Below are 13,983 nucleotides of genomic sequence, written 5' to 3' on the forward strand. Positions count from 1 at the left end.
GCATTCTAATGGCGAGGTACCGGTTCTATACCTGCAAAAGGTCTGAAGGCCAAGAAGTGACGAGTTATGTCATCAAGCTAAGATGCCTTGCAGGACATTGCGAATTTGAAGGACACTTGGAGCACATGCTCAGGGACTTCTTTGTACTTGGCATTGGCCATGAAGTAATACTTCGCAAACTTTTGACTGTAGTGACCCCAACCTTGAGTAAAGCCATAGCGATAGCCCAGGCGTTCATCGCCACCAGTGACAATATCAAACAAATCTCTCAGCGCACGAGTGTCTTTCCTTCGGTAAGGAGACAAGGACTGTACACAGTACTTCAGGCATGGCCTCAACAATGCCCTTTATAATTGCAGAAAGACTTCTTGGGGGCAAAACCTTCTGGGGCTAGGCCCCCGACACGGAATTGGACCTTCTGTCCTTCAACGGAAGCAGAGTACTGTCTCCGGTGTTCCGCTTCCTTAGAGGGGCGCACCTATGGCGGTAGCATGGTGCGGAGGTCATTCAAGGGGAGGGCCACTGCGCACTTTGCACAGTCCTTTGGTGGCTATCACTGGACCACCAGGGCAGCGTGAGACTGGGCCAACAGCCTAGCCCCCAAAATGGAGTGCCAGGCTGCATGATAGCGGCCCGGTCCATGCTAGGGCAGCCATGGTCGGGCCGACCTAAGAGTCGGCCGACAAATAAAGACGGCACCCCAGGGCGCTGCAGGCCTCCCCTTTAAACGGTGCCATGGGAGCGGATGTCCGCCAGCTTCGTGACCCTCAAATCTGATGTTGACATTCGCCCGCGGCAGCCTTGCAGCCTGCAGGGCACTTTTCCCCGCGGTGCGGTCAGGGGCCGGTGCAGGGCGGTGAGGGGTCAACGCGCAAATCATCACTGGTTGCGCACCAGCTCAGGGTGCTAAGCCGGAGGCACAGCACTGCCAGGACACAGCCTCCGAAACCTCCTGGGTAATTTCCCGGGAGGCGGGAGCACCCCGCTACCCAGGGCAAAAACGCCATTGCGCCCTGTGGAGGCGCTAACGGGGCTATGTGAAGGGACAATTTCGTCTCCCTTTACTCTGATACTCCAATTCCATAGTAACAAGAGCTATTATACTATTTGTTTTCCTTATTGCTTGTTGTATCTGAATTTTAACTTGCTGTGATTCATGTGCAAAGACACTCAGGTCCCTCTGAATGCAAACATTTCCCAGTCTCTCACCATTCAAAAAATATTCTGCTTTTTTGTTTTTCGTACCAAAGTGGATAACTTCACACTTCTTCACATTGTATTCCATTTGCCATGTTCTTGCCTACTTAGTAAACCTGTCTATGGCCCCAATATTGGTGGCCTTACCCCCTAATGCCACCCATTGCTGCTGAGTTTTGCCTCCGGTTTCCCCTCTGTGCCAGTTTCTACTTGGGCTGGAGCGGGGGGAAGGGGAGTACCACTGGGAACTGCCCGCTGATGGCTGCTGACGGCCAAGTAGCGAAAGTAACCTCCTGCCTGCCAAGCTGCCAGATAGGTGCATGTGGGAGTCAGTGCCAGCAGGGGGAAGGACCGTTGCATGGAGGCTGGTCTAACTCCGGCGATAAGTACGAAGATCTGCAATAAAAGGTTAGTGAACATCTTTTTTAAAAAGTTATTACAGTGACTTACCTGGATGGGATCCCCTGAAGGTGTTCCGGTGTTTTTTTTTCTTTGTAATGATTTTTATTTTCAGGTCTTCCACCCTCCCTGGGCCCGACTCCATCCTCGGCGGCACATGGGTGGCAAGAGCCTTTGCCACCGAGATTGAGAGCTCCCGCCCGCTGCCGCCCAGATTGACGGCGTAAGCCATTATTTTGCAGCCGGGCGGTACTGCCACCACTTTTAGTGGAATCTTCCTGGCAAAGTACCGCCCGGTCTCTCTGCAGCCATTGGCGTTTCTTTGGGCGGCACTTGGGTGGGCCTGGGGTTTTACCAATTTCGGGCCCTATATCTCCCTGCAGCCTCTTTGCATCCTCCTCACAACTTACTTTCTCACCTAAGTTATATTCAGTCCCTTCATCTAAGTCAATATAGATTGTAAATAGCTGAGTCCCAATCACTGACCTTGCGGTACCCCGTTAGTTACAGCCTGCCAACCCGAAAAAGTCCTGTTTAATCCTACTCTCTGTTTTCTGTTCATTAACCAATTCTCAATCTATGCCAATATATTATCCCCAATCCCATGAGTCCTAATTTTGTGTACAAACCTCTTGTGTGGCACCTTATCGATTGGCTTTTAAAAAATCCAAATACACTACATCCACTGACTCCTCCTTATCCATCCTACTAGTTATATCTTAAAAAAACTATAACAGACTTGACAAATGCAGTTTCCCTTTCATAAAACCGTGTTGGCTCTGCCTCATCATATTATGATTTTCTAGGTGCCCACAAGAAATTTGCCATCGTAATGATCAAGCTGGCTCCATTTCTTGGAGCTAAAAATTTTTTTTTGGAGCGAAATACATTTAAGGCCATTTTGCTAGTTTCGGCAGTGGTGTAACGCCGTCCTTAAAAAATAAGGGCCGATTTTTTTGAGAACAGTTTTTGTGACGTTACTTGGCGTCAAGACCAACAATAACGCTGTTTTTGAGAGTTTCCCCAATAAGGACATTTTTAAGGACAGTGATAAATACCGATTTGAAAAAGCTTGCCTTACCTGGTCGAGTCCCATCGAAATCGGCGATAACGGCGCCATCAAGGAAATGAGCTTATGCAGAAATGGACTTGCATTGATGACAGGAGTTTCCAGACCGTGAAGTTCAGATTTACAATATGAAGTAAAGACATGTACAACCAGGGCAGTTATTTATACTCTAGGATTTCTTCATATTATAGTATTATGGTCATTTCTTTAAAGTCAATAAACACATTGGGAACAAAACAGTTTTCACATTTTGTGAGATGAGGTAGTAATATTTGGATGTTATTATCCTTCGCAAACATTTGCCTGAATGGATCAGCAATCACAGAGATTAAATTAATCTCATGCCCAATCTGGAAAGTTCAACCTGACTTTAAGTGGATGATCTTCAAGGAAGAACAGATAATATATGAACATAAACGTCCATAGAATGGAGAAAAGTTGAGGAGATTTGATTTGATTTGAGTTTGCAATTCCATGTAAGACAAAAATGTCTGCATTCCCACTACTGGATTTGAAGCTCAAATTGTACGGCCTCTCACTGTTGCATGACAATCCTGTGGATTATAACTGACAGTTGCAGTTTGATGATGAAAGTTGAGCGTCTTGCAAAAGCCCAACTCTGCTATGTGCAAATTGTCCACATTGCAGTCCTGGACACTGTACTACACCCGTAACAACAAGCCTGGGATGGAATTGCCCCAATGCTATACTTTATCTTCCTGGCAACTCCAATTCCAAAAGTGAAGATTAAGAAGAATTTGATAGTGGTGATAGCAGATGTGATAAGAGTGAGAGGAGAGGTACTTGCCCGGGGAGAGGTGGGAGCTGCGCGATGAGCTGATGTGTCCGGCCAGGGGAGTGATCCTGCCAGCTGGCGTGCCGATGTTTTCGAAAGGATCACCAGGGTTGTTAAATGTAATTGCAAATAAGTGTCCAGCAGTCATTTACAGGTCTGTGTACTAAGTTTTCTGTGTGGTTGCATTTATTAAACTGATTGAGGTATGTAACTCTTGTGTTTCACAGCCTGAGGCATGTGACTCTGCTGATCAGTTTCCAGACCTGCACTAAATCCCAATAACTCCAGTTTGACTACCCCCAACCAACCGCCCCTGCCCCCACCATTCACCAGCATCTGGGCATCTGGGCATGCGCAGAATGGGGCTTACTTTTAACACGAAAAAATGTATATCCATCCTTAAAAACGGTGGTAATTTAACATTACATCAAAATTTTAAAACTTTTGGCAAAACAGGCCTTATTTTTTGGGCGTTATTTCGGCATAAAAAATGTTCATTGTTCGCAAATAGCGCCAAAAATGGTACTATTCTTAAAAGTGGAATTTCTAGCCCTATGTCCCTAATAATAGATTCTAGCATTTTGCCAACTGCTGCTATCCGGCTAACTGGCCTATATTTCCGTTTCTTTTCTCTTCCTCCTTCCTCAAATAGCAGGGTTATATTTGCTACCTTCCAATCCTTGGGGACTGTCCTAGAATCTGGGGAATTCTGGAAGATTAATATCAGTGCATCCATTATCTCCGCAGCTACCTCTTTTAAAAGGTAGATCGGAGTGGGAACTACAAGAGGGAATGGTCGGAGCATCTCCAACCGACCTGGGAGGGTAAGAAGTAAAAAGAAATCAAAGTGTGATGTCACAGGCAAGCAGGGAAGTGATCAGTTGGTCAGTATTTCTCTCTTTTTCTTGGCATTGGTTTAAATTAAATTGATTAAAAACTAAACATTAAAAACTTGAAAACTTAATTAATTAAATAAAATACATTAGAGATGACAGGAGTGGTGATGTATTGCTGCTGCAGCATCTGGGAGCTGGTGGACACCATTGAGGTCCACAGCGACCACATCTGCAGCAAGTGTTGGCTGCTCGAGGAATCTCGACTCCGTGTTGATGAGCTAGTCTGAGCTTCAAACACTGTGATACACCAGGGAGGGGGAGAGTTACCTGGATGCTGTGTACCAGCAGAGTGACACCCTTTAAGTTAAATTGTTCAAATTTGGTCTGTGGTCAGGGACAGGAGGGTGTGACTACAAGTGAGGCAGGTATAGAGACTCAGAATGTAGTGATGGAGGAGCCTCAGCCCTTGCAATTGTCTAACAGGTATGAGGTTTTTGCTCCCTGTGTGGACTACAAGGAGGATGAACAAACTGACCACAGCACCATGGTACAGGGGGTCATTCAAGTTGGGAGAGTAAAAAGAAATATGGTTGTGGTAGGGGACAGTATAATTAGGGGGATAGATACTATTCTCTGCAGCCAAGAGCGTGAGTCCCGAAGGCTGTGTTGCCTGCCTGATGCCAGGATTAAGATGTCTCCTCTGGGCTGGAGAGGAACTGGGAGTGGGAGAGGAAAGATCCAGTTGTCGTGGTCCATGTAGGTACCAATGACATAGGTAGGACAAAGAAAGAGGTTCTGTTGCGGGAGTACGACGAGATTCAACACCGACTCCAGTGCGCCAGTGCAGCCTTCGGCTGCCTGAGGAAAAGTGTTCAAAGTCCAGGCCCTCAAATCTACCACCAAGCTCATGGTCTACAGGGCTGTAGTAATACCAGCCCTCCTGTATGGATCATTGACATGGACCATGTACAGTGGACACCTCAAGTCGCTGGAGAAATACCACAAACGATGTCTCTGCAAGATCCTGCAAATACCCTGGGAGGACAGACGCACCAACGTTCGCGTCCTCGACCAGGCCAACATCCCTAGCATTGAAGTACTGATCACACTTGATCAGCTCCGCTGGGCAGGCCACGTTGTTCTCATGCCAGACACGAGACTCCCAAAGCAAGTGCTCTACTCAGAACTTCTTCATGGCAAACAAACCAAAGGTGGGCAGAGGAAACATTACAAGGACACCCTAAAAGCCTCCCTGATAAAATGCAACATCCCCACTGACACCTGGGAGCCCCTGGTCAAAGACCTCCCGAAGTGGAGGAAGTGCATCCGGGGGGGCGGTGAGCACCTTGAGTCTCATCGCTGAGAGCATGCAGAAATCAAGCACAGGCAGTGAAAAGAGTGTGCAGCAAACCAGTCCCACCCACCCTTTCCCTCAACGACTGTCTCATGTGTGACAGGGACTGTGGTTCTCGTATTGGACTGTTCAGTCACCTAAGGACTCATTTTTAGAGTGGAAGCAAACCTTCCTCGATTCCGAGGTACTGCCTATGATGATGATTGTTAAGTCCTGACTCTAATGTACTGACTTACACGAGACACATGCTGAAGTCAGGGTCACTCGGGACCTGCACCTTTAATTCCAGCTCTCCAGTGCTTCACTTGCCTGAGACCTCCCTTTATATACCTCAGTGGGACAGGTATGGAGTGTCTCCTGCAAGTGCACCCCTGGTGGTAAGGTATGCTTATTGTTGCAGGTCATATCCAGTTACAGTCATGTATAGCATGGTAAGATACAGTTATATACAGTAATGTGAGATACATGACATCACCCTCCCCCAAGGTCTTATTGCCTTTATAGATTCAGTCTCTCAGGTGGTCTGCGCTCTCGCGTGGAGCGTCTTCGTTGTGGTTTAGTTGTTTGCCTTGGTGCCTGTTTTTCGTTCGTTGTGATTGCTGGTATCTCACCTGGGCTGTCTGTTTCATTCGGTGTGATTGCTGGTATCTCGCCTGGGGGCTGTCTGTTGAGACTGCCCTTTCCTCAGGTTGTTCCACTTGCCTGTCCACCAGGTGTGGTGTGAGTTCCACATTGTAGTCTGCCTCTGGTTCTTCAGTGTTATCAGTGAATCTACTTTTTACTTGGTCTACATGCCTCCAGCAGGTTTGGCCATTGTCCATTTGTACAACCAATAGTCTGTTTCCCTCTTTGTCTGTTACTGTCCCTGCAAGCCATTTGGGACCCCGGTCATAGTTTAGCACAAACACTTTGTCCCCTATCTCATTCCACCTCCCCTTCGAATTTCGGTCATGGTACTCAGTTAGCTTTTGACACTTAGCCTCAACAATTTCATGCATGTCTGGGAGGATTAACGAGAGCCTGGTCTTTAAGGTTCGTTTCATCAATAGTTGCGCGGGGGGAACCCGAGTCAATGAATGCGGATGAGATCTGTATGCCAGCAGCAGTCGCGACAGGTGGCTCTGTAGCGTGGGACCTTGGATTCTGAGCATGCCTTGTTTAATGATCTGCACTGCTTGCTCCGCCTGGCCATTGGAGACCGGCTTGAATGTTGCCGTCTTAACGTGATTTATACCGTGGTCAACTATAAAATCGTGAAATTCTGTGCTGGTGAAGCACAAACCATTATCACTGACCAATATGTCAGGAATGCCATGCGTTGCAAACATGGTTCTAAGGCTCGCCACAGTGGTGGAGGTGGTGCTCGAGTTTAAAATGGTGCACTCGATCCATTTTGAAAATGCATCAACGACTACGAGGAACATTTTGCCCATGAATAGGCCCGCATAGTCTACATGCACCCGCGACCAGTTTGATGGGCCAGGGCCAGGCGCTTAGGGGGGCCTCCCTGGGGGCATTACTAAGTTGGGCACAAATAGTGCACCGATGGACGCAGAGCTCCACGTCCGCATCAATGCCAGACCACCAGACATGAGATCTGGCTATGGCCTTCATAAGGACAATCCCCAGGTGCTCGCGATGGAGCTCCCGGACAAACGCCTCCCTGCCTCGTAAGTGCATAACTACTCGGCTGCCCCACATCAGTCAGTCTGCCTGTAGTGAGAGTTAGAAACATAGAAACATAGAAAATAGGTGCAGGAGTAGGCCATTCGGCCCTTCTAGCCTGCACCGCCATTCAATGAGTTCATGGCTGAACATTCAACTTCAGTACCCCATTCCTGCTTTCTCGCCATACCCCTTGATCCCCCTAGTAGTAAGGACCTCATCTAACTCCTTTTTGAATATATTTAGTGAATTGGCCTCAACAACTTTCTGTGGTAGAGAATTCCACAGGTTCACCACTCTCTGGGTGAAGAAGTTCCTCCGCATCTCGGTCCTAAATGGCTTACCCCTTATCCTTAGACTGTGACCTCTGGTTCTGGACATCCCCAACATTTGGAACATTCTTCCTGCATCTAACCTGTCTAACCCCGTCAGAATTTTAAATGTTTCTATGAGGTCCCCTCTCATTCTTCTGAACTCCAGTGAATACAAGCCCAGTTGATCCAATCTTTCTTGATAGGTCAGTCCCGCCATCCCGGGAATCAGTCTGGTGAACCTTCGCTGCACTCCCTCAATAGCAAGAATGTCCTTCCTCAGGTTAGGAGACCAAAACTGTACACAATACTCCAGGTGTGGCCTCACCAATGCCCTGTACAACTGTAGCAACACCTCCCTGCCCCTGTACTCAAATCCCCTTGCTATGAAGGCCAACATGCCATTTGCTTTCTTAACCGCCTGCTGCACCTGCATGCCAACCTTCAATGACTGATGTACCACGACACCCAGGTCTCTTTGCACCTCCCCTTTTCCTAATCTGTCACCATTCAGATAATAGTCTGTCTCTCTGTTTTTACCACCAAAGTGGATAACCTCACATTTATCCACATTATACTTCATCTGCCATGCATTTGCCCACTCACCTAACCTATCGAAGTCGTTCTGCAGACTCACAGCATCCTCCTCGCAGCTCACACTGCCACCCAACTTAGTGTCATCCGCAAATTTGGAGATACTTCATTTAATCCCCTCATCTAAATCATTAATGTACAGTGTAAACAGCTGGGGCCCCAGCACAGAACCTTGCGGTACCCCACTAGTCACTGCCTGCCATTCTGAAAAGTACCCATTTACTCCTACTCTTTGCTTCCTGTCTGACAACCAGTTCTCAATCCATGTCAGCACACTACCCCCAATCCCATGTGCTCTAACTTTGCACATCAATCTCTTGTGTGGGACCTTGTCGAACGCCTTCTGAAAGTCCAAATATACCACATCACCTGGTTCTCCCTTGTCCACTCTACTGGAAACATCCTCAAAAAATTCCAGAAGATTTGTCAAGCATGATTTCCTTTTCACAAATCCATGCTGACTTGGACCTATCATGTCACCTCTTTCCAAATGCACTGCTATGACATCCTTAATAATTGATTCCATCATTTTACCCACTACCGATGTCAGGCTGACCGGTCTATAATTCCCTGTTTTCTCTCTCCCTCCTTTTTTAAAAAGTGGGGTTACATTGGCTACCCTCCACTCCATAGGAACTGATCCAGAGTCAATGGAATGTTGGAAAATGACTGTCAATGCATCCGCTATTTCCAAGGCCACCTCCTTAAGTACTCTGGGATGCAGTCCATCAGGCCCTGGGGATTTATCGGCCTTCAATCCCATCAATTTCCCCAACACAATTTCCCGGCTAATAAGGATTTCCCTCAGTTCCTCCTCCTTACTAGACCCCCCTACCCCTTTTATAACCGGAAGGTTGTTTGTGTCCTCCTTCGTGAATACCGAACCAAAGTACTTGTCCAATTGGTCCGCCATTTCTTTGTTCCCCGTTATGACTTCCCCTGATTCTGACTGCAGGGGACCTACGTTTGTCTTTACTAACCTTTTTCTCTTTACATATCTATAGAAAGTTTTGCAATCCGTCTTAATGTTCCCTGCAAGCTTTTTCTCATACTCCATTTTCCCTGCCCTAATCAAACCCTTTGTCCTCCTCTGCTGAGTTCTAAATTTCTCTCAGTCCCCGGGTTCGCTGCTATATCTGGCCAATTTGTATGCCACTTCCTTGGCTTTAATACTATCCCTGATTTCCCTTGATAGCCACGGTTGAGCCACCTTCCCTTTTTTATTTTTATGCCAGACAGGAATGTACAATTGTTGTAGTTCATCCATGCGGTCTCTAAATGTCTGCCATTGCCCATCCACAGTCAACCCCTTAAGTATCATTCACCAATCCATCCCAGCCAATTCACGCCTCATACCTTCAAAGTTAGCCTTCTTTAAGTTCTGGACCATGGTCTCTGAATTAACAGTTTCATTCTCCATCCTAATGCAGAATTCCACCATATTATGGTCACTCTTCCCCAAGGGGCCTCGCACGAGATTGCTAATTAATCCTCTCTCATTACATAACACCCAGTCTAAGATGGCCTCCCCCCTAGTTGGTTCCTCGACATATTGTCTAAAAAACCATCCCTTATGCACTCCAGGAAATCCTCCTCCACCGTATTGCTTCCAGTTTGGTTAGCCCAATCTATGTGCATATTAAAGTCACCCATTATAACTGCTGCACCTTTATTGCATGCACCCCTAATTTCCTGTTTGATGCCCTCCCGAACATCACTACTACTGTTTGGAGGTCTGTACACAACTCCCACTAACGTTTTTTGCCCTTTGGTGTTCTGTAGCTCTACCCATATAGATTCCACATCATCCAAGCTAATGTCCTTCCTAACTATTGCCTTAATCTCCTCCTTAACCAGCAATGCTACCCCACCTCCTTTTCCTTTTATTCTATCCTTCCTGAATGTTGAATACCCCTGGATGTTGAGTTCCCAGCCCTGATCATCCTGGAGCCATGTCTCCGTAATCCCAATCACATCATATTTGTTAACATCTATTTGCACAGTTAATTCATCCACCTTATTGTGGATACTCCTTGCATTAAGACACAAAGCCTTTAGGCTTGTTTTTTTTAACACCCTCTGTCCTTTTAGAATTTTGCTGTACAATGGTCCTTTTTGTTCTTTGCCTTGGGTTTCTCTGCCCTCCACTTTTCCTCATCTCCTTTCTGTCTTTTGCTTTTGCCTCCTTTTTGTTTCCCTCTATCTCCCTGCATTGGTTCCCATCCCCCTGCCATATTAGTTTAACTCCTCCCCAACAGCACTAGCAAACACTCCCCCGAGGACATTGGTTCCGATTCTGCCCAGGTGCAGACCGTCCGAATTGTACTGGTCCCACCTCCCCCAGAACCGGTTCCAATGCCCCAGGAATTTGAATCCCTCCCTGCTGCACCATTGCTCAAGCCACGTATTCATCTGCGCTATCCTGCGATTCCTACTCTGACTAGCATGTGACACTGGTAGCAATCCCGAGATTACTACTTTTGAGGTCCTACTTTTTAATTTAGCTCCTAGCTCCTTAAATTCATTTCGTAGGACCTCATCCCTTTTTTTACCTATGTCGTTGGTACCAACGTGCACCACGACAACTGGCTGTTCTCCCTCCCTTTTTAGAATGTCCTGCACCCGCTCCGAGACATCCTTGACCCTTGCACCAGGGAGGCAACATACCATCCTGGAGTCTCGGTTGCGGCCGCAGAAACGCCTATCTATTCCCCTTACAATTGAATCCCCTATCACTATCGCTCCCCCACTCTTTTTCCTGCCCTCCTGTGCAACAGAGTCACCCACGGTGCCATGAACTTGGCTGCTGCTGCCCTCTCCTGATGAGTCATCCCCCTCAACAGTACATGCATGCGCCTATGGAAGGATTTGACCTCCTCGGGGCAGGCATCGCAAGCCTCTGCCCAGTCATCAGTTAAAACGCATCTTTTAACTAGAGATAACTTGGAGTCGCTGGTCGTCCAGGCTCTGATTTGGCGAGCCGTCATGGGCGAACCTGTGAATTCAAAGGCATTGATTGCCATGACAGTCTCACAGTCCTGTTCATCGGACCCTGCTGTGGTCGCCAGGGGTAGCCTGCTAAGCGCGTTGGCACAGTTGTCTGTGCCTGGTCTGTGCCTTATCGTGCAGTCGTAAGCCACCAGCATGAGTGCCCACCGCTGAATGCGCGCCGAGGCGTTGATGTTGATTGCCTTGCACTCAGATAGTAGGGACGTGAGGGGTTTGTGGTCGGTTTCTATCACAAACTTGGCCCCGAAAAGGTATTGGTGCATCTTTTTGACACCGTACACGCACGTGAGCGCCTCCTTCTCAAACATACCGTACCCACGCTCCGCCCGCGAAAGTGACCTGGAGGCATAAGCAACGGGCTGCAATTTACCCGCATCATTGATGTGCTGTAAAATGCACCCGACCCCGTATGCTGATGCATCACACGTAAGGACTAACTTTTTACCTGGGTCAAAAAAGGCTAAAACACTGTTGGAACATAGAAGGTTGTGTGCCTTGTTGAAGGCGCGTTCCTGGGCATCCCCCCAAAACCAATCGCACCCCTTTCTGAGTAGCACGTGGAGAGGCTCCAGCAGCGTGCTCAAGTTCTGCATAAAGTTCCCTAAGTAATTGAGTAGCCCGAGAAAGGCGCGCAGTTCCGAGACATTCCGGGGCCTGGGTGCCAGGCTAATCGCTTCAGTTTTGGATTCGGTTGGGCGGATTCCATCAGCGGCAATCCTTCTGCCCAAAAATTCAACCTTAGGCGCGAGAAACAGACACTTGGATTTCTTAACTCTTTGGCCTACCTGATCCAATCGACTTAGTACTTCCTCAAGATTGTGGAGATGAGAGTCGGTGTCCCTGCCCATGATGAGTATGTCATCTTGAAACACAACCGTCCCCGGGATGGACTTGAACAGACTCTCCATGTTGCGCTGGAATATAGCAGCTGCCGATCTGATGCCGAATGGGCATCGATTGTACACAAAAAGGCCTCGATGTGCGTTGATGGTGGTGAGTAGCTTAGACTCTTCGGTCAGTTCTTGCGTCATATACGCAGATGTGAGGTCAAGTTTCGAGAAAAGTTTTGCTCCAGCCAATGTGGCAAATAGGTCCTCCGCTCCGGGCAGCGGGTATTGGTCCTGTAGGGAGACTCTGTTTATGGTAGACTTGTAATCCCCACAGATTCGTACGAATCCATCAGGCTTCATGACGGGGATGATGGGGCTTGCCCAGTCGTTGAATTCCACTGGAGAAATTATGCCTTCCCGCAGAAGCCAGTCCAGTTCGTTTTCAATCTTTTCCCTCATCACATAAGGCACAGCTCTAGCCTTGTGATGGACCGGTCTGGCATTCTGTGTGATGTAGATTCTAACTTTAGCCCCTTTGAAGGTGCCCACACCTGGCTGAAAGAGATGTTCAAAACGGCTTAGAACTGTTGAGCAGGAGGTCCGTTCCTCTGACGACATGGCGTGAACATCATCCCATTTCCAATTAAGTTCTGCTAGCCAGCTTCTCCCCCACAGTGCTGGGAGATCCCCGGGGACAATCCACAGGGAAAGTCGGTTCACCATCCCTTTATGTGTGACTGAGAGCATGGCGCTGCTAAGGACTGGGACGATTTCTTTAGTATAGGTCCTTAGTTTGGTGTCGATCTTTGTGAGTTTTGGTCTGTTGCTTTTGTGCGGCCACAGCTGTTCAAATTGTTGAACGCTCATGAGGGATTGACTGGCCCCCGTGTCTAGTTCCATGTTGACGGGTATCCCATTGAGTAGCACCCTCATCATAATTGGAGGCGTCTTGGTGTAAGAACAGTGGACATTGATCGTGTTAACCCGCTGTATCTCGGCGTCCCGTGCACTGTTCCAACCGTCTTCTGGTTCACTTTCCGACCCTTCCGATTCGTATACCAGCCAAGCTGCTGTTTTTCTGCACATGCGAGCCAGATGCCCTGTGCAGTTGCAGTTTCTGCAAACGGCATGCTGAAATCGACACACCCTGGTTGAGTGCCTTCCCCCACATCTCCAACACAGACCGTTTCCATTGTTTCTGAAAAATGAGCTGCGTCTGGCTTATCTCCCTTGAGCTTCTCTCAATCTGTTGTTGATTGCTCGCATTGTGGGTTGATGAGGTGTGATCGGCTGTTCATGTGGCCCTTGATTTTGATGGCTTATGCACCACTATCTGCTGTTGAAGGTCTGCTCTCTTGCCTTTGTCTGTGTGTGGGGTTAGCGGTTTGTTTCACAATGTAAACCCCTTGTTCCGATGCCTCGTTGGTTGTCGTACCCGAAGTATAGATCAGCCTCGTTTCTTCTTCGTCTGCCAAGAACATCTGTGCGACCAGTGCTGCTGCCTCTAGAGTCAAGTTCTTAGTCTTTATAAGCTTTCGGAATATGCCTGCGTGGCCTATTTCTTCAATAAAAAAGTCTCTCAGTACTTCTCTCCTTAGTTCATCGGGGAACTCACATGAACTAGCCAGCCTCCTAAGTTCCGCCACGAAGTCGGGTATGCTTTGGCCTGCACAACGTTTGTAGTTGTAGAACCTGTGTCTGGCCATGTGTAGGCTGCTCGCTGGCTTCAGGTGGTCTCTCACCAGTGTGCTCAACTCCTCAAACGACTTGCTTGCTGGTTTCTCGGATGCCAGCAGGTCTTTCATTAAAGCGTATGTTTTCGAGCCACAGCTGGTCAAGAGATGGGCTCTTCTCTTGTCTACCTTATCGTCGCCCAGCCAGTCTTTGGTCACAAAGCTTTGCTGGAGCCTTTCTATAAAGTCA

This window comes from Pristiophorus japonicus, chromosome 10 (assembly GCF_044704955.1).
Source record: "Pristiophorus japonicus isolate sPriJap1 chromosome 10, sPriJap1.hap1, whole genome shotgun sequence".
Classification (NCBI taxonomy): domain Eukaryota; kingdom Metazoa; phylum Chordata; class Chondrichthyes; family Pristiophoridae; genus Pristiophorus; species Pristiophorus japonicus.